The sequence below is a fragment of the Pseudorca crassidens genome, chromosome 2 (genome assembly GCF_039906515.1).
Source record: "Pseudorca crassidens isolate mPseCra1 chromosome 2, mPseCra1.hap1, whole genome shotgun sequence".
NCBI classification, from domain to species: Eukaryota; Metazoa; Chordata; class Mammalia; order Artiodactyla; family Delphinidae; genus Pseudorca; species Pseudorca crassidens.
Window position 1 is genome coordinate 12,032,448 of NC_090297.1, and position 24,302 is coordinate 12,056,749.

Here is a 24,302-nt window from a genome sequence, read left to right on the forward strand (position 1 = left end):
CTGTGGAATTGCTGCAAGTGGAACATGGGTGTTGGAGGGAGACCCATGTCAAGAGACTGAATTTCTCATCTGCCCAAACCCCTACCTGTTAGGAGGGTCCCCTGGGAGTTCCCATGCTGCCACCCCTGCAAGTCTATATCTGGGAACCTGGGCTCGGTAAGCATAGAATTGGGACAAGGGACACCGTGAGATTGCTAGGGAACCCTGAGCCTTCCAGTTTGTCACCCTGTCCCCAGAGTCCCCCTTAACCCGAGGCCACACCCAGCATGTGCCAACCCCTTCAGGGCAACCAAATGCTGCTCGCTACTCTGCTAGGGACACAAATGGTGGAAATGAGGGATTAAAGGAGAGCAGAAGGGGATCAAGTTTGGGGAGAGAAGAGAAGACTGGGCTGATAAGGAAGAATCCTAGTGGCCACAGGACATTTGCAAAGAAATGGTTTTATCAGTTTACAATACAGTTCTCATCAGGTGAATAGCTCCTCCTAAAAAATAGTAGTCTACAAAGTAGCTACTGTTAATATCCCGACTCAAAGACAAGCTGCGCGTCAGAGAATCAGAGAGATGGTGTAACTGCCGAGGGCTGCACATCAGAGTCAGGATCAAACCAGGTCCAGTAAAAACTACAGGCCAGTGCTACAGACGCAGATCACAAACACCCACATTCTAGAATGTTCCAGAACCCATCGTGTAACACAGATGCCAAAATCCATCTGAAAAAATTCTTAAATGTTTTGAGCCCTTCATCTTAAGAGCGGCTGATTTTAGGCTGCAGGCCTCTTGCAAGTGAGATGTACTTTCCCGGATGCATTCAGAAAGGATCTTGTATTTATAGTGTGTGAATCACACTAATCTCGTGAATGAGCATCAGCACAGAGACCTTGGACTGTGCCCTACCCATGACCTTCCTTCTGCAGAAAATACATGTTCACTTCAGTGGAAAACTACAGACTGTCTGCACGCAGCACCATCTTCCTGGTTATTGGATTCTAGCCTTTCATTGTCTTTCAGCTATTTTACAACTCTGTAAATTGCAGTAACTGAGAAATCCCCTCCTTAGAGGTTCCCCCATCCCCTTGTGGACAACTCAGTTTCACCTACATCTGCCCATTCATTTCAATATTCCTGACTTATAAACGTGAATGTCCTTCTGCTGCGGGTTGTAACATCCACCTGGTTCCCTTCTGAGTTAAACAAAATGTTTAACACGTATTCATTTTTTTTTTATCTGTATGGGAGTCATGATTAGTCATGATTTTATCTTTTCTTGAAAACGATCTTTTTTTTTTCTTTTTTTCTGTACGCGGGCCTCTCACTGTTGTGGCCTCTCCCGTTGCAGAGCACAGGGTCCAGACGCTCAGGCTCAGCGGCCATGGCTCATGGGCCCAGCCACTGCGCAGTATGTGGGATCCTCCCAGACCGGGGCACGAACCCGTGTACCCTACATCGGCAGGTGGACTCTCAACCACTGCACCACCAGGGAAGCCCGAAATTGATCTTTTAACACACGGTCTTAACGAGACCTGGCTCTCCCTCTGGTTAAGCCTCTAACCAGCTACTTGACCTGAAGACACAATCTCTTTAGGCCTGAGGGTAAGGAAGGGCAGAGGGAGCTGCCTTTCTGAGTTCTTGTTTGGGGCGAGGCTGGAGAGCTGGGGATGATTATCCCTGACAGGGTTTCAGCAAGGGTACGAAGCAGACGGAGGTGGACCTGGGATGGGCACCAGGCCTGCCTGACTGGGAGGCCCAGGCTGTGACCACCTGCCACTCGGTGGGGCCAGGGATGGCCCACACTAACTGATGCTGGGGGGCCGGCCGCTGCCCCACAGAGCCCTCCCCACATCTCCTCACATCCCCTCCTTACATCTGAGGAAGCTGAGGTCCAGGGAGATGCCATGCACAGCCAGCGGCCACAGTGGGACCATACCCTGGGATTTCTAACTCAATCTTTAGGGCCTGCTCAAAGCAAGGTCGGTAGGGCCTGTCCTCTTCCCCGGTAAAGGGGCCCAGAGGGTGAGGGGCAGGGCCTCCTCTAGACATAACCCTTGACAAGAACTTGGGGTTGAAGAGATCTGGGCTTCTCAGTAATGATGACGGTGACAGTAGTAACAACAGCTACCATCTCGTGGGCAGGAAATGCCGGTATGAAACAGGAGGGAAGGGGGCAGGGCACAACCTTTAAAAGAATGACATAGCCCGAGGACACAACATAAACTGATTAGAACCAAATGGGTCCAAGATGTCGGATGAGTCGACTTCCACTAGACGTTGAGCCTCAGTATACGCTCACTGTAACATGTCAACAAGCTGAATAACACACCCCCAGGCGCCATGACAGTTCCAAGGCCGACCATAAAGGTCAAAAAGTGGGCGGTGGCCCAATTTCTGGAAATCCCCGCCCCTTCCCCAAAATAGCTGGACCACTCCCCCCACTCATTGGGAGATGATACCCACCCCTATAAAACCTGACAACCCTGCACCCTGGTGCCTTTCTCGCCTTCTGAGATGGCCCACGCTCTGTCTGTGGAGTGTGTTTCTCTCTAAATAAATCCACTTCTTACCATCACTTTGGCTCTCACTGAATTCTTTCTGTGATGAGACATCAAGAACCTGAGCTTCATTAAGTCCTGAGACCAGGGGTGTGATCTCAGTTAAAAGAACGTGGGTTCAAGTCCCAATCTGGGTTTTGGTTGGGTTCGAGTCCCAGTATTACCGAGTCCAAGCTTGCTCTGCTCACCCCCAGTAAATCGGAGACAGGCGTTGAGGCAAGGAATAACGACTTTATTCGGAAAGCCGGCAGAACGAGAAGATGGCAAACTAATGTCTCTGAAGAACCATCTTCGCGGGGTTTGGATGCCAGTTTTTCTTTTACAGAACAGAGAAGGGGAGGAGATGAGGAAGTCAAGTAAAAAGGCCATAAGATTTGCAAATGTCCCCTGGAATGGCCAGCCTCAGGGAGGGGATGTGTTCATTTCTTCTTTCTTTTTCTTTCTTTCTTTCTTTCTTTCTTTCTTTTTAAAAACGATTTATTTTATTTTTATTTATTTTATTTTTATATTTGGCTGTGTCAGGTCTTAGTTGAGGCACTCGGGATCTTTCATTGCAGTGCGGGCTTCTCTCTAGTTGTGGCATGTGGGGTTTCTTTCTCTCTAGTTGAGGCACGCGGGCTCAGTAGTTGTGGCATGTGGGATCTTAGTTCCCCCACCAGGGATCGAAACCACGTCCCCTGCATCGGAAGGCAGATTCTTTAACACTGGACCACCAGGGAAGTCCCAATTTCTTCTTTCTTGCATCCATCCACAGGTGGACAGGGTCAGGATGTTTCCCTGAACAAAGGCACTTTGGTTTAACATTCAGGTAGAGGGGCAGGGTTCCCTGAGGCAGGCCACTTTGTATAGACAGTATCCTCCTAGTGAACAAAAGCACTGGGAAGCAAAGGTTAAAGTGAAAGAAACAGATCCAACATGAAGTCAGATTTGACTCTTCCCTGTTACACCAGCACGTGGGTTCAAGTCCCAATCTGAGTTGCATGGTTTCACATAGACATGGTCTCTTTTAGTCCTTGCTCCTGCCATGAAGTAATTACCTGTGATCCCACCCTTCAGACAAGGAAACTAAGTCTCAGGTCGCACCACGAGTGGCTTCCAGCTCTAAATCCCTTTCCTCCACTGCTTTTGCTGCCTAGCAAGTCACTTACTCCTCTGATCTCTTCTTCCTTCGTCTGTAAAACAGAGATACTTATAATTTCCTCATCACAAATAGCGTATGACTAAATGCAATGTGGTTCTCTGGATTGGATCCTGGAACGGAAAAAGGACATTGGTAGAAAAACTAGTGAATTGGATAAAGTGTGGAGTTTAGTGAATAGTTTTTTTTTTTAATATAAATTTATTTATTTTATTTATTTTTATTTTTGGCTGCGTTGGGTCTTTGTTGTCGTGCGCGGGCTTTCTCTAGTTGCAGGGTGCGGGGGCTACTCTTTGTTGCAGTGTGCAGGCTTCTCATTGGGTGGCTTCTCTTGTTGCAGAGCATGGGCTCTAGGAGCACAGGCTTCAGTAGTCGTGGCACTTGGGCTCAGTGGCTCATGGGCGCTAGAGTGCAGGCTCAGTAGTTGTGGCGCATGGGCTCAGTTGCTCCGCGGCATGTGGGATCTTCCAGGACCAGGGTTCGAACCCATGTCCCCTGCATTGGCAGGCAGATTCTTAACCACTGCACCACCAGGAAAGCCCCTAATGAATAGTTTTGTACCACTGTTGTTTTCCTCGTTTGGACAAATGTGCTGTAGTTATGTAAGATGTTATCAAAAAGGAAACTGGTGAAATGTGTAAGATAACTCTCTTTGTGATCTTTGTAACATTTCTGGAAATCTAAAAATTATTCTAAAATTAAAAGTTTATTATTTTAAAAGTAACTGGACAAAGGAGAAGGCTGTGAGCTCCAGGAGGCACTGCCCTTCGCTGACAGGAAGACACGAGGACAAGAGGAGGCCATTCTGCAAATGAATCTGTTTGGCTGGGAGGGGGGGAAACGTCTGCAAAAGGGGGAGGGATCTACTGATGGAAGAGAGGGCAGGGAAGGAGAGGTGGGGGACCCAACCCAATTTATGTGGATTTCTGTTCTCAATAGTTCCCAGGATCAGAGCAAGCCCCTGGTGGCCCCATATGGCTGTGGCCAGGCAGGCAGTGTAAACAAAGCCTTGGGGCTGCCATTCCCCCACCCAGGGGGTCTCCGTATGGCCTGGGAGTCCTGGGGTGCGGTGGGGGACCACGCCAGCAACGAGGAGACAGATGCCAAATGAGGGGTGGGTGGAGAGGAGATTTCAGAAAATCAGGGTGAGCTTTAACCAGCGTGGGTGGCATTTTTTTTTTTCCTTTCTGTAAACAGAGCAAGAATTCCTTAGGAGAGAAAATACAATCCAGCCCAAGAATCTTGAGCTGGTCCTTTAAAGCCAGCGGGGCGCTTGCAAAGTTCAAGTTGAGACCGGCTGGAGCAAGAGAGAAACCTGAGAGGTATTAGCCTGAAGGCCTGATCAGAAGGCAGATCCAGAAAGGCCAGGGAGGGTTGTGAAAGCTCTGTTTGGGGCCTCTGAGTCATGGGCCAGTCAGCTTGGGACTGTGGCCTGGCTGAGCCCAGATGGAACCTCCCTTGAAAATCTACACCCCTCCATCAGCACCCCACCCCCACCTCCTGGGCAGGGCACAGCTCTGGGATGGCCACAAGCAGCTTGCCTGGAGCTTCCACTTCATTCATTTTTTCATTCATTCATTCAAATATTCCTTGACCCCTTCTGTATGCCGTCATTGCCCTTGGCACAGAACTCAGTTTAATGAGGGAGAGAGAAAACAGAACAGCCTCTGCTGGGGGACACACATAACTGGCAGGTCAGGAGAGGAAAGCTGGAGAGAGCGTGACGTCCACTGTAGGATGAGTGGGGGTCAGCGAGCTGCTCTTCCAGAGCGTCCCAGGTGCTTGCTCTCTGAACTGGGCAGCTGCATGTTGCTGGGGGCGTGGCAAGGGGCGGGAATGAGGTCCAGCCAAGGTCAGGACCAAGTCAGCAAGGGCCCTTGGGCTATGTGAAGAGGATGAGACTTTATCCCTGAGGGCAATGGCCGGATGGAGGAACCCCAAGCCCTGGTAGAAATCCAGAGCCAGGGAACCAGAGGACGTGGAATCCAGCTGCGCATTCTCACAGAAGTGGAGACTGGAGCCCAGAGAGGGTGTGAGACCTGCCCGGCTCACACAGCAGGGTAGCACCATGCCCAGGTGTCCTGATTTCCACAACAGGGTTTTTCCCGCCCCTCCCACTGTTTCTATTATCTTCCAAGACTTACTTGTGGACCCAGGCAGGTATCTGAAAACATCTCGAGGTAGAAGAACGAAGGGTGTGGGCGGGCGAATTGGGTCGGTGTTTTGAATAGGCTGACCCAGGGCAGAGGATCCCCTGGGGGAAGGAGGGCAGAGTTGACTTGCCCCAAAGGATGACGTGAGTCACTGGGGAGCAAGGCTCGCACTTCCTCCTTCCTTTGGGCTTTGGTCTCAGTTCCCTAGAAGGAGGCACAGCCTGGATTCCTGGGGGCGGCCCCCCTCCGGGCAGGTCCAGACTGGGGTGCCTGGCCATCTGCAACCCCAACTCCTTCACACTCCCTTTCTGAGGCCCTGGTAAGTTTCCCTTTTGGCCTCTGGTCTGACTCAGGCTCAGCCCGTCACGTGGACATTGGCTGCAGGAAGGTGCGTCCTCCCCGCTCCCACCCTGAGCTCAGCCACGCTTCCTCTGCCCTGGGCCACGCCCCCTCCTTTTTCTCCGGAGGAGGAGCCGCTCCGGCAAAGAACCCGTGGCAGCCCAGCCCTGGAACAAAATACCGACTGCAGGGTAGGGCTCTTCGGAGACCAGGTCACCAGAAAGCCCCTGGACAGAGGACCAGAGATAATGATCCCTCGTGGCCGTCACCGATTGAGGACCTACTATGTGTCAGGTGCTAACGCAGCCAACAGCCCCAAGAGGCAGAAATACTAGTGTCCCCATTTTACAGGGAGAAGAGAAGGTGGGCCACGGTCATGGGGAGTGAAGGATCGTGACATCCGGGTAGCCCCGAGGACCCACTCGGGACTCAGGTCACGGATTTTTTTTTAAGTGGGTGCGGCTGGGAGAATTCCCTGGTGGTCCGGTGGTTAGGACTCCGTGCTTTCACTGACGATGGCCCAGGTTCAATCGCTGGTGGGGGAACTAAGATCCCGCAAGCCGCCGGGCACCGCCAAAAAAATAAAAAATAAAGTGAGGCGTCTGGCAAGGTGGCGTGTTTTGCTCCAGGCGCATCCAGCTGCCCAGGGGAGGCGCAGAGTGGGCGGAGAGTTGGGTTTGACTAGGGTTGGGGTCAGGAGCAGGGAAGGTGGTGGAAGTGTCAAGTGACAGGGTAGGAAGGGCAGGGAGGAAGGAGGGGCTGAGGAACGGTGAGCAGGGGGTGGGCTCCGTGACCGCTGGGGTTGGGGTACCAGAGGGAAGGGAGGAGGTGAGGGGCAGAGGTCAGTCCGTGGAAATCATCGAGGTGGTGCAGGCCCTGGCTCTGGGGCTCTGAACGCTGGGGCAGCCTTTGCTCGCAGGATGTGAGCTGTTTGCTTCCCTTTGTGTCCTCATCCCGCAGGCTGCAGGGAACAGGCGCTCCGTGAATATTTATGGAGTGAATAAGTGGCTACTTGGGGGAGCCTGGGGTGGGGTGACTTTCCTCTTTCTACTGTGGTTTTTTAATAACAGCTTTATTGAGCTATAATTTACATACCACAAAATTCAGCCTTTTGAAGTTGGGGGTTTTTTTTTAACAGTAGTTTTTGGTATATTCACAGAATTGTACAGCCATTGCCACTATCTAATTTCAGAACATTTGATCACCCCCAAAAGAAACCCCATACCCCCTTTCCCCATCCCCTCAGCCCCTGGCAATCACTAATCTACTTCCCATAGGTTTGCCTATTTTGGACATTTCTTTCTTTCTTTTTTTTTTTAACATCTATTTGGCTTTGTTGGGTCTTAGTTGAGGCACACGCAGATCTTGGTTCCCCAACCAGGGATCGAACCCACGTCCCCTGCATTGGAAGGTGGATTCTTAACTACTGGACCACCAGGGAAGTCCCATAGTTTGGACATTTCTGTCAGTGGAATCATACGCTACATCGTGTTTTGCATCTGGCTTCTTTCACTTAGCACATTTTCAAGGTTCGTCCATGTTGTAGCTCGTGTCGATACTTCATTCCTTTTCATTGTCAAATAATATTCCATTGTGTGAATATACCACATTTTGTTTATCCATTCATCAGCTCGTGGGCACTTGGGTTTCCATTTTTTTGGCTGTTAGGAATAATGCTGCTATAGGGCTTCCCTGGTGGCGCAGTGGTTCAGAGTCCGCCTGCCGATGCAGGGGACACGGGTTCGTGCCCCGGTCCGGGAAGATCCCACATGCCACGGAGCAGCTGGGCCCGTGAGCCATGGCTGTTGAGCCTGCGCGTCCGGAGCCTGTGCTCCGCAACGGGAGAGGCCACAACAGTGAGAGGCCCGCGTAAAAAAAAAAAAAAATGAAAAATATAATGCTGCTATAAACATTCATGTACAGGTTTTTATGTGGCTATATGTTTTCATTTCTCTTGGGTATATACCTAAGAATGGAATTGTTGGGACAATTCTTACATGTTTGAATTCTTTAAAATGAGCACATAATTCTTTTACAAAAAACCAATTTAAAAAAAAGTCATTTTTCTGGGGACTTCTCTGGCAGTCCAGTGGTTAATACTCTGTGCTTCCACTGCAGGGGGCACTGGTTTGATCCCTGGTCAGGGAACTAAGATCCTGCATGCCATACGGCGCAGCCAAAAAAAAAAAATCGTTTTTCCAAAAAGATGATCTGAATCCATAGAAAAAAACAGTGCATCAAAATCTGTGATAGGGAAGAGGTGAGGACGGCCAGGACTGAGGCCACCACCTGGTTGTTGTGTGACTCTGAGAAAATCACAGCCCTTCTCGGGGCCTGGCCTGTGAAATGGGGGTGGGGCAGGGTGGACAGGGCAGCCACAGAGGACTGAGCTGGAATGAAGACTTCTCAGGGCCCACCCAACCCTGACAGCTCAAGGTCTTGAGGCGGGCTGGGTTTCCACACCTGGTTAGAGAAACAGATGAAGGAAATGATCTGGTCTTTTGAGTTCTCTTCCTGAAAGAATAAACAACATGATACTGGTGGTCCAGGCAACAAGGCCAAATTCAACCCAGAAGAATGTGTTAGGTCACTCCCTCTACAATCCCTCATTGAGATGAAGACATATTTAACTCTACCTGCTATTTATCTTCCACTCTAAACCAGTGCTTCGCGAACTAAAATGTGCATAGGAAATCCTGGGGATCTTAATATGCAAATACTGAATTGATAGGTCAGAGATTCTGCAATTCTAATGAGCTCCCAGATGACGTCAATGCAGCTGGTACCCAGACCACAATTTAAATAGCAAAGGTCTAGGGACTTTCCCGGCCGTCAGCGCGGCCGAAATAAGTAGCAAGGCTCTCTCCCTTTGCAATTTTCTCATTATCCATTAGGAAATCTGTCCATATTGGATGTATTTTTTTTAAATCGATCTCCTCCACTTCATTTTTTTTTTTCAGTTTTACTTTTTGACCGCGCCCCGCGGCATCTTAGCTGCAATCGAACCCGCGCCCCCTGCAGTGGAAGCGCGGAGTCGTAACCACTAGACCACCAGGGAAGTCCCCATTGGATGTATTTTAATGGAGCTCTTGGAGTTGTTGGATGAGTAGGTGAGTGAAAGAACGAAATGCTTATGTCTGTCCCAGGAAGAGCGTAAAGGGAAACAATGTCATTTCGTCCTTGCAATAACACTGTGAGGTTAGAAGGTTGTCCCCATTTTGCAAATGGGGGGTGGGGGCGTGTTCAGAGAGGGCGGGCAAATGGCAGAGTTATGGCTTGTTCTTTGATCTGACTCCAAACGTAGTGCCCGCTCCCTGGCACGGCTCGGTTCCCACCTCCCTCTCTCTCCTGCATCTCTGGAGCCGCCATTCAGCCTTGGGTTTGGAAACACTTGCTAGCCCTAGACAGAAAAGGGGTTAAAGACACCTAAGCCCTAGGAGCTGCTCCCACAGACATGAAAATTTATGTGACAAAGATGTTCCCTGCAGCAGCCTTTATAACAGAGGAGAACTAGAAATTCCATTGCACTCAGTGGAATTGCTAAAAGATGACTTAAAACTATAGAAACTGCCTTCCTGTTAGCTTGTATCACTTGTCATCTCCTTCTTGGCTTTCATTACTACTTCTTGTTTGTTTCTTGTCTATGTCTGTCTCATCCACTAGAATGTAAATTATTTGAAAACAAGAACATTGTTGGGTCCCTAACTTCTGAGCAGGGGTTCAATAAATGTGGAATGAATGAACCTAAGCATTTTGCAATAGCAAGTAAAGAAGCCATTGCAGAATGTTATGCACAAGATGATTCTTTTTTTTTTTTAAATGTTTGAATGCAGGCAGAGAAAAATCTCTAAGACCATATATTAATTATCTTGGGGATTGGGACTGGGGATTAGGTGTGGGTGATCCTCATTTTCCATTGTTTCATTCTGACTTTTTTTTACTACAAACATGAATTTCTTTAGTAATAATAAAAATAAATGTTTTTAAAAGAATAATCATTCAGACTTCTTTCTATGTACGCAAGCATGGATGTATGAGGGTGTTTATTCCAGCACTATTTATACTGGCAAAAAAAATGGAAATTATCATTTGCCCACTTTAAGATATATATTGTTTTAATTTTTTACAATGAATATTGTAATGGACTGAATGTTTGTGTTCCCTCAAAATTCATGTGTTGAAATCCTAATCCCCAAGGTGATGATATTAGGAGGTGGGGCCTTTAGGAGCCCTCATGAATGAGATTAGCGTCCTTATAAAAGAGACCCCAGAGATATCCCTCACCCCTTCCACCATGTCAGGATACAGCAAAAAGATGGCCATCTATGAAGGAGGAAGCAGGAACTCACCAGATACCAACTTTGCCAGTGCCTTGACCTTGAACTTCTCAGTCTCCAAAACCGTGACAAAATAAATTTCTGTTGTTTATAAGCCACCCAGTCTATGGTATGTTGTCATAGCAACCCCTATGGACCAACATGGACTTGCACAGTTGAAACAAAAATTAACAAGAGGGTGATGTATAGGCTGGTTGGCTTATAACCCAGAGAGCAGCCAGCCAGAGAGGCTCCCTGCCAGGCCACAGTGCAGGGGCCACTGCACCTGCCAAGCTTATGTTGTTCTTTCTTCTCCCACGTGTCATGTGAGCAGTAGAAATAGTATCTAGCAACTGTGACCACAAGTGGGGAATAGGTGACCTGCTTTAGAGCCCAAATGCCCAACTCTCTGCTGCTGTCTCCTTAGGGACAAAGGTCAAAAGCCCTGCTGAGGGCTTCCCTGGTGGCACAGTGGTTGAGAGTCCGCCTGCCGATGCAGGGGACACGGGTTCGTGCCCCAGTCCGGGACGAACCCGCATGACATGGAGCGGCTGGGCGCGTGGGCCATGGCCGCTGAGCCTGCGCGTCCGGAGCCTGTGCTCCGCAACGGCAGACGCCACAACAGTGAGAGGCCCGCGTACCACAAAAAAAAAAAAAAAAAAAAGCCCTGCTGATGCCAGGGCCTTGTCCCTCAAATCAGTCCATTACCTCCCAACATCCAGGCTTGTCTCTGGAAGCTAGGTTTTCTCTCTCTGGCTCAGCCTTCATGGGCTACCAGCCCATAATGACCACACACTCAGGACAGCATAAACAAAACCCTTGGATGAGAGAGCTGGGCTATGTTCTTGGAGCAATCTGGGGAAATAAAACTCAAGTCCAACGTCTGGCTCTGTTGGGAGATTTACTTGCCTCATTATTCATGGTAGTGAACCTCTCTTTTTTTAAAAAATATTTATTTCTTTATCTGGCTCTGCTGGGTCTTAGTTGTGGCATGCGGGATCTAGTTCCCTGATGTTGACCTAAAAAAAAATGTACAATGTGAAAGTTGCAAGTTATGTTTTATTTGGGGCAAAATGAGGACGGTAGCCCAGGAGACCTCGTTTCAGATAGCTCTGAGAAACTGCTTGGAGGAGGTGAGGCGGGAGCCAGGTTGTATAGAAGTTTCATAACAAATTCTTCTAGCCCCTTAAATATCTTTTAAAATTGGGGTAAATAGAACAGACTTGTTTGGCTTTTAATTCTGGGGACCAGTAGGGGGTCCCTTTTGGCCCATTTAACCTTAGGTAGGTAGTGTAGTAATATCAAAACTTTGTGTTTTAATCACATAAATGTCCATTTTATTTATCCAATTTTAAATAACCATCTAAAGACTTCTTTATTCATTTGACATAATTCCTTTAAAATTTCTACCTTATTGGAAATAGTATCTAGACTTTCCTTACAGGATTTTTCATGTTAATATTAATTATTCTAATGCTTTTATTAGCATCTGTGAGACCCACTGAGGGAAAGTATAGACCACAAATGAAGCTTCCCAAACCAGTTTTTCTTACTTGTTTTAAGTTAAAGAAGTTCTTAGGTTAATAATCTGATATATTTCTTTCTTCCACCTTTAATTTGATTTTTTTGTTTGTTTTTATAGGTACCAATAAAACAACTGTTTATAATGAGAGTGCTAGATTGACCAATTTGTTAGTTTCTCCAACTTTAAAAGGATCCATCATTTGGCCATTCATAAAGTATATACATTTATAGTGATTCAAACCATTAAGATGCAAAGGCTTCCCCATAAGAGAGCAGGGGAGGATGTAACCTAAGTAAGATCTGGAGAGTTTACTCTCAAAAATAGTATGGCAGAGGTCAAATTTTCAAAACACGTACATACACACATAGACATACATGGAACGTCTTAGGAAGATCAGGTAGGACATTTACCTCTCAAAGACACAGAAAGAGAAATGCAAGTTTCCCCCAGAAGGCTTTTGTTTAAAGTCAGAATTCTGAAAAAAATATTTTTATCAAGCGAGCTTCTTTTTTAATAAATTTATTTATTTATTTTTGGCTGCATTGGGTCTTCATTGCTGCACGCCGGCTTTCTCTGGTTGTGGCGAGCGGGGGCTACTCTTCGTTGTGGTGTGTGGGCTTCTCATTTCGGTGGCTTCTCTTGTTGCAGAGCACGGGCTCTAGGCGCACGGACTTCAATAGTTGTGGCACGTGGGCTCAGTAGTTGTGGCTCGCGGGCTCTAGAGCGCAGGCTCAGTAGTTGTGGTGCACGGGCTTAGTTGCTCCGCGGCATGTGGGATCTTCCCGGACCAGGGCTTGAATCCATGTCCCCTGTATTGGCAGGTGGATTCTTAACCACTGAGCCACCAGGGAAGCCCAAGCCAGCTTTTTAACCTTAATTTAACTGTGTATGCAATAAAAGAGGCTCCTCATTCTTAGGGTGAGATTTCCTTTAATTTCCAGTTAAGTAAATACTAATTGTTATAGATCTGAAAACCCAGGCATGTAGGTCCAGACGGTTAACTCAAATTCCTTAGCAAATCCCAATGGATTCTGACTTAGATCAGGAAATTCCTTAGCCAAGGCTCTAAGTTCTGCTTGGGTCCAGGGTGTGTACGTAAGCAGAGAGGATGGTTCACTTCTCCCTGCAATAGGCTTCTCCTTAAAGGGAGCTATAATCACTTCTGATTTTTTATCCTCCTTTGCTGGGGAAGAGGGAACAGCAGGAGACAGAAGAGTTGGAAGAGAAAAAAAAATGGCATCTGGGTCAGGCAATTCTGATAGAAGAGGACATGTGGGAGGAGCAGAGGGACAGACAGAGTCAGAGACAGGGTGCTAGCGGCCTTTTTTAGTTCTGATATAGTTTCAAAAAGTTACTCTACCATTTTCTCTTTTAGAAGCTTCTAGGTACCAATCAATGGAAGCATTCATTCAGTCTGTTTGATCTTACGGCCGGCTTTTTTTTAACTGTGTGCGCAACTATAGCAATTTGGGACTATCAGAAGAACCCCAATTTGGCTATTTTAGGTTGAGCTCTCCTGTAGCATAATTTCTGCAATTAACTAGGTACTTGCAAGTCTGAGCTCCATACAGTGTTGTACATGAATCCGGCTGGGGTCTTAGTTGGAGGTTGCTTTTCTGACACCCTCGTTTTTGTGTTTGAGAGATTCTAGTTCCCTTTTAAGTTGAATTTGTCAGGGATAAAATTTACTAGTGAAATTGTGTGGTGGCCAGCGTGCTGCTTGTGAGCTTAACTCCTCTAAGCGTAACCCTAGAGTACTTTCAGCCCCCTTATGTGTCTCAGTTTTTCCCTTCAGTGGTCTAAGACTACCGTGGGTGCTCAGATCGCTGAATGGCCAATTTTTATCTGTGACCCCTGGACAAGTAAGTGTTTTGATTAATGAGTGGGTTTCCCTATGGGACCGCTGCACGGTATGAGGCCTTTGCCTCCATCACTCCTGTAAATTTATCAGTCTCCTGAGAAAGCCATAACTGGCCGGGAGGAGTCTTGTCCCTTTTCTTTGGAGTAACACTCTCATGTAATATCTTCACTTTTATCCCGACAAATTCCATTAAGGCAGCTGAACTGAGGAAAAGCGTCAGATCAACCTCTTACCTAACCACTCAGCCAGGACCACTCAGTCTCCTACAACTGAGCAAACCCTGGTATCTTTCAGCCAGGCCCCCCCAGTATCTTTCACCTGGGTGGCTTTTTGCCTGGTATCTTTCAACCAAGCCCCGCCCCCCTCCCCCCACACAGTATCTTTCAACTGATCGGGAGCAGTTACCTTCTATACACCACCAAATAAAACTCAGGATCATCAACCAACACAGGAGATCCGAGAACCAGGAGAGACTTACCCAAATTCATCTGGACTCTCCAAGGAGGCAGACGAGTGCCAGGGGCCTCTGCTGGTACCAAGGCTCCAGTTCCTCGTAGAGTTCAGGTGAAGGAGAGAAGTCCACTCCGGATCCCTTCGTGGTCGCCGTGACTGTTGACAAAAAGAAAAAAAGGACAATGTGAGAGTTGCAAGTTGTTTTATTTGAGGCAAAATGAGGACTGTAGCCCAGGAGACAGCATTTCAGATAGCTCTGAGAAACTGCTACAAGGAGGTGACGGGGAGAGCCAGGTTATATAGAAGTTTTATAACAAAAAGCAGGTAGTCTGAATATCAAAAGATTATTGTTAATAAAGAAAACCAGATATCTCAAGTTAAGGAATTTAGCAGTTTTCTATGTATGGGGACATGCAAGAGTCTGGGCTCACTGAAATCATTCCTTTGATATGCACCTCAGCTAGTTGGGCCAGTATCCCATGTTTTCACATCCTGAGTTTCCACAGGGCTGCAGTCTGATAGCTGCTAGATGGCAGGTGTTCTTTTTTTTTTAATTTAATTTATTTTTTTTTAAAGACCCAAGCTCCCTGATGGCTTTTGGGGGAAGGGTTTTTCTTTGAATTTAATTTATTTGTTTGTTTATTTATTTATTTTTGGCTGCGTTGGGTCTTGTTGCTGTTTGCAGGGTTTCTCTAGTTGGGCCGAGTGGGGGCTACTCTTTGTTGCGTTGCACAGGTGGCTTCTCATTGCTGTGGCTTCTCTTGTTGCAGAGTACAGGCTTCAGGTGCGCGGGCTTCAGTAGTTGTGGTGCATGGGCTCAGCAGTTGTGGCTCATGGACTCTAGAGCGCAGGCTTAGGTGTTGTGGCGCACAGGCTTAGTTGCTCCACAGCATATGGGATCTTCCCGGACCAGAGATCAAACCGTGTCCCCTGCACTGGCAGGTAGATTCTTAAACACTGCACCACCAGGGAAGTCCCGCATGTATTCTTTTCAGCCCTGGGCTTCCTCAGGGCTTACCGGCTCACATTGGAGGGCTGCAATCATTGACGACTGTGAATCCTTTCTTTAAATATTCCATTTATCACTGACCCAGGCCCCCTGTAGTGCAAGCATGGAATCCTAACCACTGGACCACCAGCAAATTCCCAACCTCTCTTTGATAATGATCTCCCAGACAAATATTAACTCAGCCGTGGATAGAATGTTAGGAATACTTCTTGCCTTCAAAGACCTGACAATGTATAATTATAAGTTCAAAAGAGATAAGTACCTGCAATTTAGGGTTCTGTAGAGACCAAGAGGGCCCTAAATGCTTCCATTCTGGGTGGCTCCCAGTTCATTACCCAATGAAGGGATGCTGAAATAGGTTTACAAAAATTATAGTACGTTCTAAATGTTTACATTAAACAAACTTTAAAAAAAAGTTTTATTTTATTTTTGGCTGCCTTGGGTCTTCATTGCTGCATGCAGGCATTCTCTAGTTGTGGTGAGCAGGGGCTACCCTTCGTTGTGATGCGTGGGCTTCTCATTGTGGTGGCTTCTCTTGTTGCGGAGCACGGGCTCTAGGTGCGCGGGCTTCAGTAGTTGTGGCACACGGGCTCAGTAGTTGTGGCTCGCGGGCTCTAGAGCACAGGCTCAGTAGGTGCGGCATGCAGGCCCTAGAGTGCTCGGGCTTCAGTAGTTGTGGCGCATGGGCTTAATTGCTCCACGGCATGTGGGATCCTCCTGGACCAGGGATCAAACCGTGTCTCCTGCATTGGCAGGTGGATTCTTAACCACTGTGCCACCAGGGAAGTCCTAAGCAAACTCTTTTATTTTTTTTATTTTTATTTTTTAACATCTTTATTGGGGTATAATTGCTTTACAATGGTGTGTTAGTTTCTGCTTTATAACAAAGTGAATCAGTTATACATATACATATGTTCCCATATCTCTCCCCTCTTGCATCTCCCTCCCTCCCACCCTCCCTATCCCACCCCTCCAGGCGATCACAAAGCACCGAGCTGATATCCCTGTGCCATGCGGCTGCTTCCCACTAGCTATCTACCTTACATTTGTTAGTGTATATATGTCCATGCCTCTCTCTCGCCCTGTCACAGCTCACCCTTCCAGCAAACTCTTTTAAAACACACATATATCACAATGCAATTATGCTAGTCACAAGATTATGGGAATTATAAAAATACTCACGCACAAGAGGCCACAGGCTGCGCGGCCAGGTAATGGGACAGAAGTTCATAGTTGTCTGATGGATATCTTCTTTCACTCCTGCCTGGGAATCAGCCACAGTAGAGAATGTTTGGTGCCTCCCCCTGAATGGCCGTTCTCTGTCACATCACACACCTGGTTTTCATCTCCACACTTACCTCCATCAGATATAGTCTTATTGGCAAAACAAACAAACAAACAAAAACATGGGGACTTTCCTGGTGGTCCAGCGGTTAAGACTCTGCGCTCCCAATGCAGGGGACTCAGGTTCGATCCCTGGTCGGGGAACTAAGATCCCGCAAGTCCCCGGGATGGCCAAAAAAAAAAAAAAAAGTCTCATGTGTTTCCTGATTTGCTGAATGCCCCCTTTAGAATAAGAGTGCCACAAGACAGAGATCTCTGTCCACTTCACCCCTGACTGGCACATGGTAGGCACTCCGTAAATTTTGGTTAAATGAATGGATATATGATATCCTCATTTATAAGAACTCATTTATGTTCACATAAATGAGGCTACCCCCCCACACACACACAGTTGGATTTAGTGATAAGAGAGACTAAATTCCCTAGGGCATGATATTTCCCGGGGCAGATTAGTAGATCAATGGTGTCCCTGGCCCCTGGCCCCCTATGAATTCAGGGAGGTGATATTTGAACTGGATTTAGGGAGATGAGTGTGGTGGGGATTTGTGGGGAAATCCATCTGCCCTTCTCTCTGAAGGACATTATGAGGGAAAAGGCTGTTCAAGAGACTATTGCTAAGTGAAAAAGCAAGGTTCAGAAGCGTTTCTCTAAAATGATCCCATTTTTGCAAAAATCAATAATGTTACTACTTATAGAAAAGGTTGAGGAATACACACCACGTTGTTGATGGTCTTGACTCTGCAGAAGAGAGCATTTTAGGGAGAGTTTACTTCTCTTGCTCTGGGTTTATATAGTGCTTAAATTTTATGTATTATGTCATGCATATTTATTATCAGTAAAAAAAAAAAGATAAAAAATAACCTTACCTTGAATTGTCTTACAATGTTTCATATGCTTTCCTTTTTCCTTTCTTCATAGAGACTTGTTTTGTTTTCAGATGAGTCAAGATGATCAATTACAGGAATGCTCCCAGGAGCCTTTGAATTATGCAGCGTTAATTTGTCTTTAAGCAGAATGCCCCCAGACTGCAGGACTTTGAGTTGATTTTAGGATGTACAAAAGAAAACATATATCAAGAAGCATAATAAACTGTGAACTTGCTGCTCAATTTAGGAATTAGAACATTACTGATAATGTGTCCTTCTCTGTCCCATCCCCTGAGTCCCCACCAGAGGAAACCACTATTCTAAATTTTGTATTCAGGGAATTCTCTGGCAGTCCAGTGGTTAGGACTGTGCGTTTCCGTTGCTGGGGCCCTGGGTCTGATCCCTGATCAGGAAACTAATTCCCACAAGCTGCAGCGTGGCCAATAATTAAATAAATAAATTTTGTGTTCAATATTCTTCTCTTTTTATTGTTACTCCCTTTTAAAAAATAATTTTTGACCTCTCACCTTCTGAGATGGCCCAAACTCTGTCTGTGGAGTGTGTTTTTCCCAAGCCTGTTCTCGCCTTTTGAGATGGACTGAATTCTGTCTATGGAATGTGTATCTCTCTAAATAAATCCACTTCTTACCTAAGGAAAGTTTTTTAAATATAAAATACAATATAATTTTTATGATAAATGCATACATCCTTGATCAATGTATTTGTAAAAATTCATCAAGCTGTATACCTACAACTTGTGTACTTTCCTATCTGTATGTATGAACATCCATCAAAAGTTAACAATAAAAAAAAGGACGGGGGGCTTCCCTGGTGGTGTAGTGGTTGGGAGTTCGCCTGCCGATGCAGGGGACGCGGGTTCGTGCCCCGGTCCGGGAGGATCCCACGTGCCGCGGAGAGGCTGGGCCCGTGAGCCATGGCCGCTGAGCCTGCGCGTCCGGAGCCTGTGCTCTGCAATGGGAGAGGCCGCGGCGGTGAGAGGCCCGCGTACCGCAAAAAAAAAGAAAAAAAAAAAGAGGACAGGTGCTCAGATAGTTCTGCCCTAAGACCAATGTAGGAGGAACCCCTGCCCTGGGCTCTGCTTTAGAAGACCCTGCTTAGTGGCAAGTCCCCAGAGCCCAAGGGATGAGCCCACCCAAAGCCCGTGGCCCAACCTCTCCACCTTATTCCAGGGGGACTCTGAAATTTCCGGCCCCTATACTCTGAGTCAACTTCCCAGGCCTTCCCAGGACTCTTCCTGAGTCCATTCTTCTGAATATTGACTGTCTTGCTGGTGTGTGGGCCCCTAAGCCAGAGGAGCGGCCAAGGGCTCTTTTTTTTCTTTTTTTAAAGAATGTCACGGGGCTTCCCTGGTGGCGCAGTGGTTGAGAGTTCGCCGAGTCCGCCTGCCGATGCAGGGGACACGGGTTCCTGCCCCAGTCCGGGAAGATCCCACATGCCGCGGAGCTGCTAGGCCCATGAGCCATGGCCGCTGAGCCTGCGCGTCCGGAGCCTGTGCTCTGCAACGGGAGAGGCCACAACAGTGAGAGGCCCGTGTACCGCTAAATAAATAAAGTGCCAAAGAAATATAAATGATTATTAAAAAAAAAAAAAAGAATGTCACAGGTGATTTCTCCAGAGGGTTCTTCCTTTTCTTTCCTTTTTAAAATTTTTAAAATTTATTTTTTGGGTGCGTTGGGTCTTCGTTGCTGCGCACAGGCTTCTCTAGTTGCGGCGAGCAGGGGCTACTCTTCGTTGCTGTGTGCGGGCTTCTTATTGCGGTGGCTTCTCTTGTTGTGGAGCACGGGCTCTAGGCACGCGGGCTTCCGTAGTTGTGGCGCGTTGGCAGGCTGGTTCTTAAACACTGCGCCCACCAGGGAAGTCCAGGGCTCTCTTTGTAGGAAGCGTGACTAGCTCCTAGACGCGGAGGCTGAGGTGCCCACACCTGTGTGCATGAGGCTCCAGGTGCGGAAGAGCAGTAGAGGCGGGAAGAGGAGAAAGGGGGAAAGGCTGCAGGCCAAGAGCCGACTCTCCTCCAACTGCCACCTCTAGTTTGGAACTCCAAAGAGTCAAAGAACTGTACATTTGAACCTGGACTTCCAAGCTATTATAAAGTTGTATTTGTCAAGATGGGAGAATAGAAAAATATTTGAATTAACAGTTTGTTTGCTTGAATTTTAAGTATTTAGACTCAGGTATATGAATCTCCAGTGGTACTCTAGTTCCAGGTCCTGCAAATGTTAGGGATGAGGCTGTGCCCGGGGCCCACTCCCAGAGGGGATGTGGCCCGAGGATTTCTTTGTTCTTTCTTTCTTTTTTCTTTCTTTTTTTTTTTTTTTGTGGTATGTGGGCCTCTCACTGTTGTGGCCTCTCCCGTTGTGGAGCACAGGCTCCAGATGCGCAGGCTCAGCGGCCATGGCTCATGGGCCCGGCCGCTCCGCGGCACGTGGGATCTTCCCGGACCAGGGCACGAACCCGTGTCCCCTGCATCGGCAGGTGGACTCTCAACCACTGCGCCACCAGGGAAGCCTCTGAGGATTTCTTAAAAGCCCCTCAGGTGATTCTCATGTGTAGCCAGAGTTGAGAACGTCTGTTTTAAGATATCTTTTGATTAGTGTTTTTTTTTTTTTTTGGCTGCATTGGGTCTTTGTTGCTGTGCGCGGGCTTTCTCTAGTTGCTGTGAGCGGGGTCTAGGTTATTTTTCATACCTAATATTTAAACTAATCCATTCTATTTTTTTTTTTTTTTTTTTGGCTGCGTCGCCCAGCTTTCGGGATCTTAGTTCCTAACTGTCAGAGAATTCCCTAAACTACTCCATTCTAAATGTACACTTTCAGGGGGAGTTCCCTGGTGATCCAGTGGTTAGGACTTGGCACTTTCACTGCAGTGAGCCTGGGTTCGATCCCTGGTCAGGGAACTAAGATCCTGCAAGCCGTAATGAGGGAAGAAATATTAAACACCTATCAAAAAATCATTTATTCATTTAAAAAACAACAGAATCGGGCTTCCCTGGTGGCGCAGTGGTTGAGAGTCCGCCTGCCGATGCAGCGGACACGGGTTCGTGCCCCGGTCCGGGAAGATCCCACATGCCGCGGAGCGGCTGGGCCCGTGAGCCATGGCCGCTGAGCCTGCGCGTCCATCCGGAGCCTGTGCTCCGCAACGTGAGAGGCCACAACAGTGAGAGGCCCACGTACCGCAAAAAAAAAAAAAACCAGAATCAGTGAACATGCAAAATTAAATTACTTTTGTAGACTTTGGTAATATTTTATTACCTACACAGACCTCAATCTTACTTAAAGATCTTTTTATGCAAAGTCACCATCAGGATTTACTGAGAAAAAATCGTGGGTATTCACATGGCCCTAAATGTCCTATTCCAAAGAGGAACAGGTGACTTTTGAGGAAAAGAACTGCCTTGGTAACCTCCCTCAAATACTTATTTTAAATGAGCATAGTTAATGGAAATATTTTGTAAACCACCTTTGGGTACTACAGAGCACAAGGCCCACCAAACAGAAAAGGAAATCAAAACTTTCTTTCCTTATTCAGGAAACTTTCCACCTTTACTTTTAAGATTACAAGCTTTTCACCTTTTTTTGACTGCTTCATGCAATTTTTAAATTTTTTAAAATTCTGCATTTCGATGTTGTAAGAGTTCTTTTTCAAATGATCTTCAGAACACAGACAACAGAGCAACACTCTCAAGTCATATTGTTTGACAGCGATGAAGAGATGAAAATGGACGGATGTCTGAAAAGAGGTATTCCCTCTGCTCCAAAGGTGAGCAAACTTTTAACATGTGAGCAACACAGAACTCCATTCCTCTGGCGATCCCTCAAACTCAGAATGCTTCCATTTAATAAGTCGATATATTATTCTTTTTTAAAATTTTATTTATTTACTTTTGGCTGCGTTGGGTCTTCGTTGCGTGCGGGCTTTCTCTAGTTGTGGCGAGTGGGGGCTACTCTTCGTTGCGGTGCGCGGGCTTCTCATTGTGGTGGCTTCTCTTGCTGCGGAGCACGGGCTCTAGGCACACGGGCTTCAGTAGTTGTGGCTCACGTGCTTAGTTGCTCCGCGGCATGTGGGATCTTCCTGGACCAGGGCTCGAACCCGTGTCGCCTGCATTGGCAGGCGGATTCTTAACCACTGCGCCACCATGGAAATCCCTGATATATTATTCTTAAAAATTAAAGTTGGATCACTAGGAAAGACTGAACAAAAGTTATTCCCCTTCCCCCCAAAACGACAACAAAACAGCTTTAATCACCTCCTTCTCTCCCCACAAAAACAGGGAAGTAGTTGGGGTTGAAGCCTTTAAATCTGAAATTTCAGCTCCTAAAACATTGCTGCTCTTTGCTCAGAAGTGCAAGTCCACATATTTTCTTCTCCAATATTTCCCCCATTTATAAGTTTATTTCCATACATGCATGCATGCACACACCCACACATACTCACTCACACGTGCTCTTAGTCTCAAGTGAGACACTTTTTTTGTGTCTGTTGATAAATTATGAGGATTATGAACTAGGTGTGTACAGGATTTCAGAGGTGCTTTGTCAACATGAGTCACTTGAGTCCTTTTCTCCAAAAGCCTGAAATCAAATTACACAGCTGAAACTGTTAGGTGTCCTTTTGGGGGGCTCCGAAGAGCTCTGGTCCTTTATGTCTCAGCACAGAAAGAATTCAGTGAGAGGCAAAGTGATAGATAAGAAGTGATTTATTAGAATAGGATGCTATGAGGCTTACAAGCGGGCAAGCGAGAGGATGCTGCCCGGGAGAACTTAGTGGGCTACACTTTTATAATCAAAGGAAAAGTGGGGAGGAGGAAAAGACCACCTTCTGCCTCATTCTTGGGTAGATGTCATGCTTCCATCATTAGCTCCTCCTCCAAGTTGGGCAAGGGAGTTTTCTTGTCCCTACATGGTCAAGCTAGGGCTGTCATGGCACTATGGAAAAATTATTTTAGGTCTTAGTATAATGAGGGTCTTTCACTTTGAAATGTCACCTTTCCATAAATTATTGTTTTTAATGTGTGCAGAGAGCATGTCCTAGGGGTCACTAACTTACTGAGCTCACTGGGCAGGATGTGGGTCTCATGCCACCATTATTTTATTGTTTTGGGGCATGTCTCGTGCTTCTGTTGCATAGTTTTGTTGCTAAGCAAGCCTGCTTGGTTTCGTGCATAAGCAAACCTGCTTTCTTGAGTGATCATTAACTTAGGGGGGTCTCCCATACTTTTTTCTTTACTTACAATCCCCTAGTGGGATTGACTATTTAATTACCTAAATTTGTCCCTTTATTCTGTCCCTATCACAACCAAGGATCACTACTTTCCCAGATGCTGTTCACAGGCTGCATATTGACGAAGGGCAGAGAAAAAGTCCTCATAACTGATGTTTAGGTGGGAAGGCAAAGAGACAATCTCTGTCAGGCTGATGTGCCAGGGCAGAAAGCCTAGTGCGCTGTCCTCAGGACTAAACTTCAGTACTAAATCAGGACCACGGGCACCATTCGAACTAAATAAACGGTCTGATATATCTACATCCAAATCTGTGGATTTCTTTTGCTGCTGGGCTACTGACTGGCAAAAGTCTTGAGCAGCTGTCACCATATCTGCTTTTGCATCTTCTGGGGACAGCACCTTGACTGCCGAATGGCAATCTTCGTCATTACGATTTGCAAATTCTGGTGAGTATTTGGAACCATCTATGTCCAGAAGTTCCTGCTGTTGTTTTAAGATTTCATCCGTCAATCTGGAGTTATTTCTTTTGAAAATTCCTTTGTGGTCGTAGACGCTGATGTAAGAGGTGCCCACTGCCATACATCACACCACGAGGCTTGCGATGTCGGAGAAGCTGGGCTCTGGCTCTTCAGAGATCCCTAGGTCTACGTGCACAGGCAGCTTCTTCAAGGAGCTGGCGTCCTCGTGCCATTGCAGCCACGGGTGGGCGGCGAGCGGGGCGGGCTCCCCGCGCGGATGCCTGTGGTCAAGGCTGTTCCCGCCGACAGCCGGGGGCTGGCGGAGCGCGAAGCCGAGCGGCGCTAGGACCGCGGCGGAGGCGGCGCAGCAGTAGCTCCGCCAGGTCCAGTTCCAGGTGCCGAACCGCAAGCGAAGCCGGGAGGTGAAAGTGCGGTGCAGGCCGAGCAGAGCCTGTAGCCCCGTCATAGTCTCGTGGCGCCCGGGCGTCCTCTCCTCCCCCTCCCCCTCCCCCACCCGCGGCCAGACCGCTTCTTATCCGGCTATCGCCCCGCGTTCCCCGCCCCCCGCCCCCGAACCCCTTTTTATACACTTTTTTTTCCGAACCCCTTTCTGCTGCGAGCACTTCACCTCGCCTCCGCCGCTAGCTCCCTCCAACACCAGACTGTTTGAACCACGCAGACCTGAGTTTGCACACTGGCTCTGCCAGCCTAAGGGCTTAATTTGAGTCCCAGTTTCCTCCTTTATAAAGTTAGGATAATGCTGCCTCCATCACACAGTTGTAATGAGCCGAAGTATTGGAAAGGGCTTTGTAAACTTTAAAGCTCCTACCAAATGTTAGCCCTATGAGCAAGATGTCCGTCTAACCTTCTGGATGACCGTCATCCCAAAAGATTACTCTCCATAGTCTTTCCTAAGCAAGAAGAAAAGAGATTTTTGAGAGTAAGTTTTGTAATTCACTTACCCTAACACCATTGGGCAAGAGCTGAATCACAACATGTGAATTACAGCCTGGACGAACGCTTGCTAGAAACATTCTCCAACATTTTTAGCTA

At 47.2% G+C, this 24,302-nt stretch overlaps 2 long non-coding RNA genes and 1 pseudogene across 2 annotated transcripts; 1 reads left to right on the forward strand and 2 right to left on the reverse strand.

Moving 5' to 3' along the window:
* Window positions 1-6,174: 6,174 nt before the first annotated feature.
* LOC137215906 (uncharacterized) lies at window positions 6,175-18,024 on the forward strand. The gene is made up of 2 exons (XR_010939481.1): window positions 6,175-6,472; window positions 7,526-18,024. It is a non-coding gene; the product is annotated as an uncharacterized lncRNA (long non-coding RNA).
* LOC137215905 (uncharacterized) lies at window positions 12,530-18,504 on the reverse strand. The gene is made up of 4 exons (XR_010939480.1): window positions 17,553-18,504; window positions 16,525-16,606; window positions 14,359-14,489; window positions 12,530-12,828 (listed from the first exon to the last, which is right to left on the reverse strand). It is a non-coding gene; the product is annotated as an uncharacterized lncRNA (long non-coding RNA).
* A 2,168-nt stretch (window positions 18,505-20,672) lies between these two features.
* LOC137220233 (dehydrodolichyl diphosphate synthase complex subunit NUS1 pseudogene) lies at window positions 20,673-23,715 on the reverse strand (annotated as a pseudogene).
* Window positions 23,716-24,302: the final 587 nt, after the last annotated feature.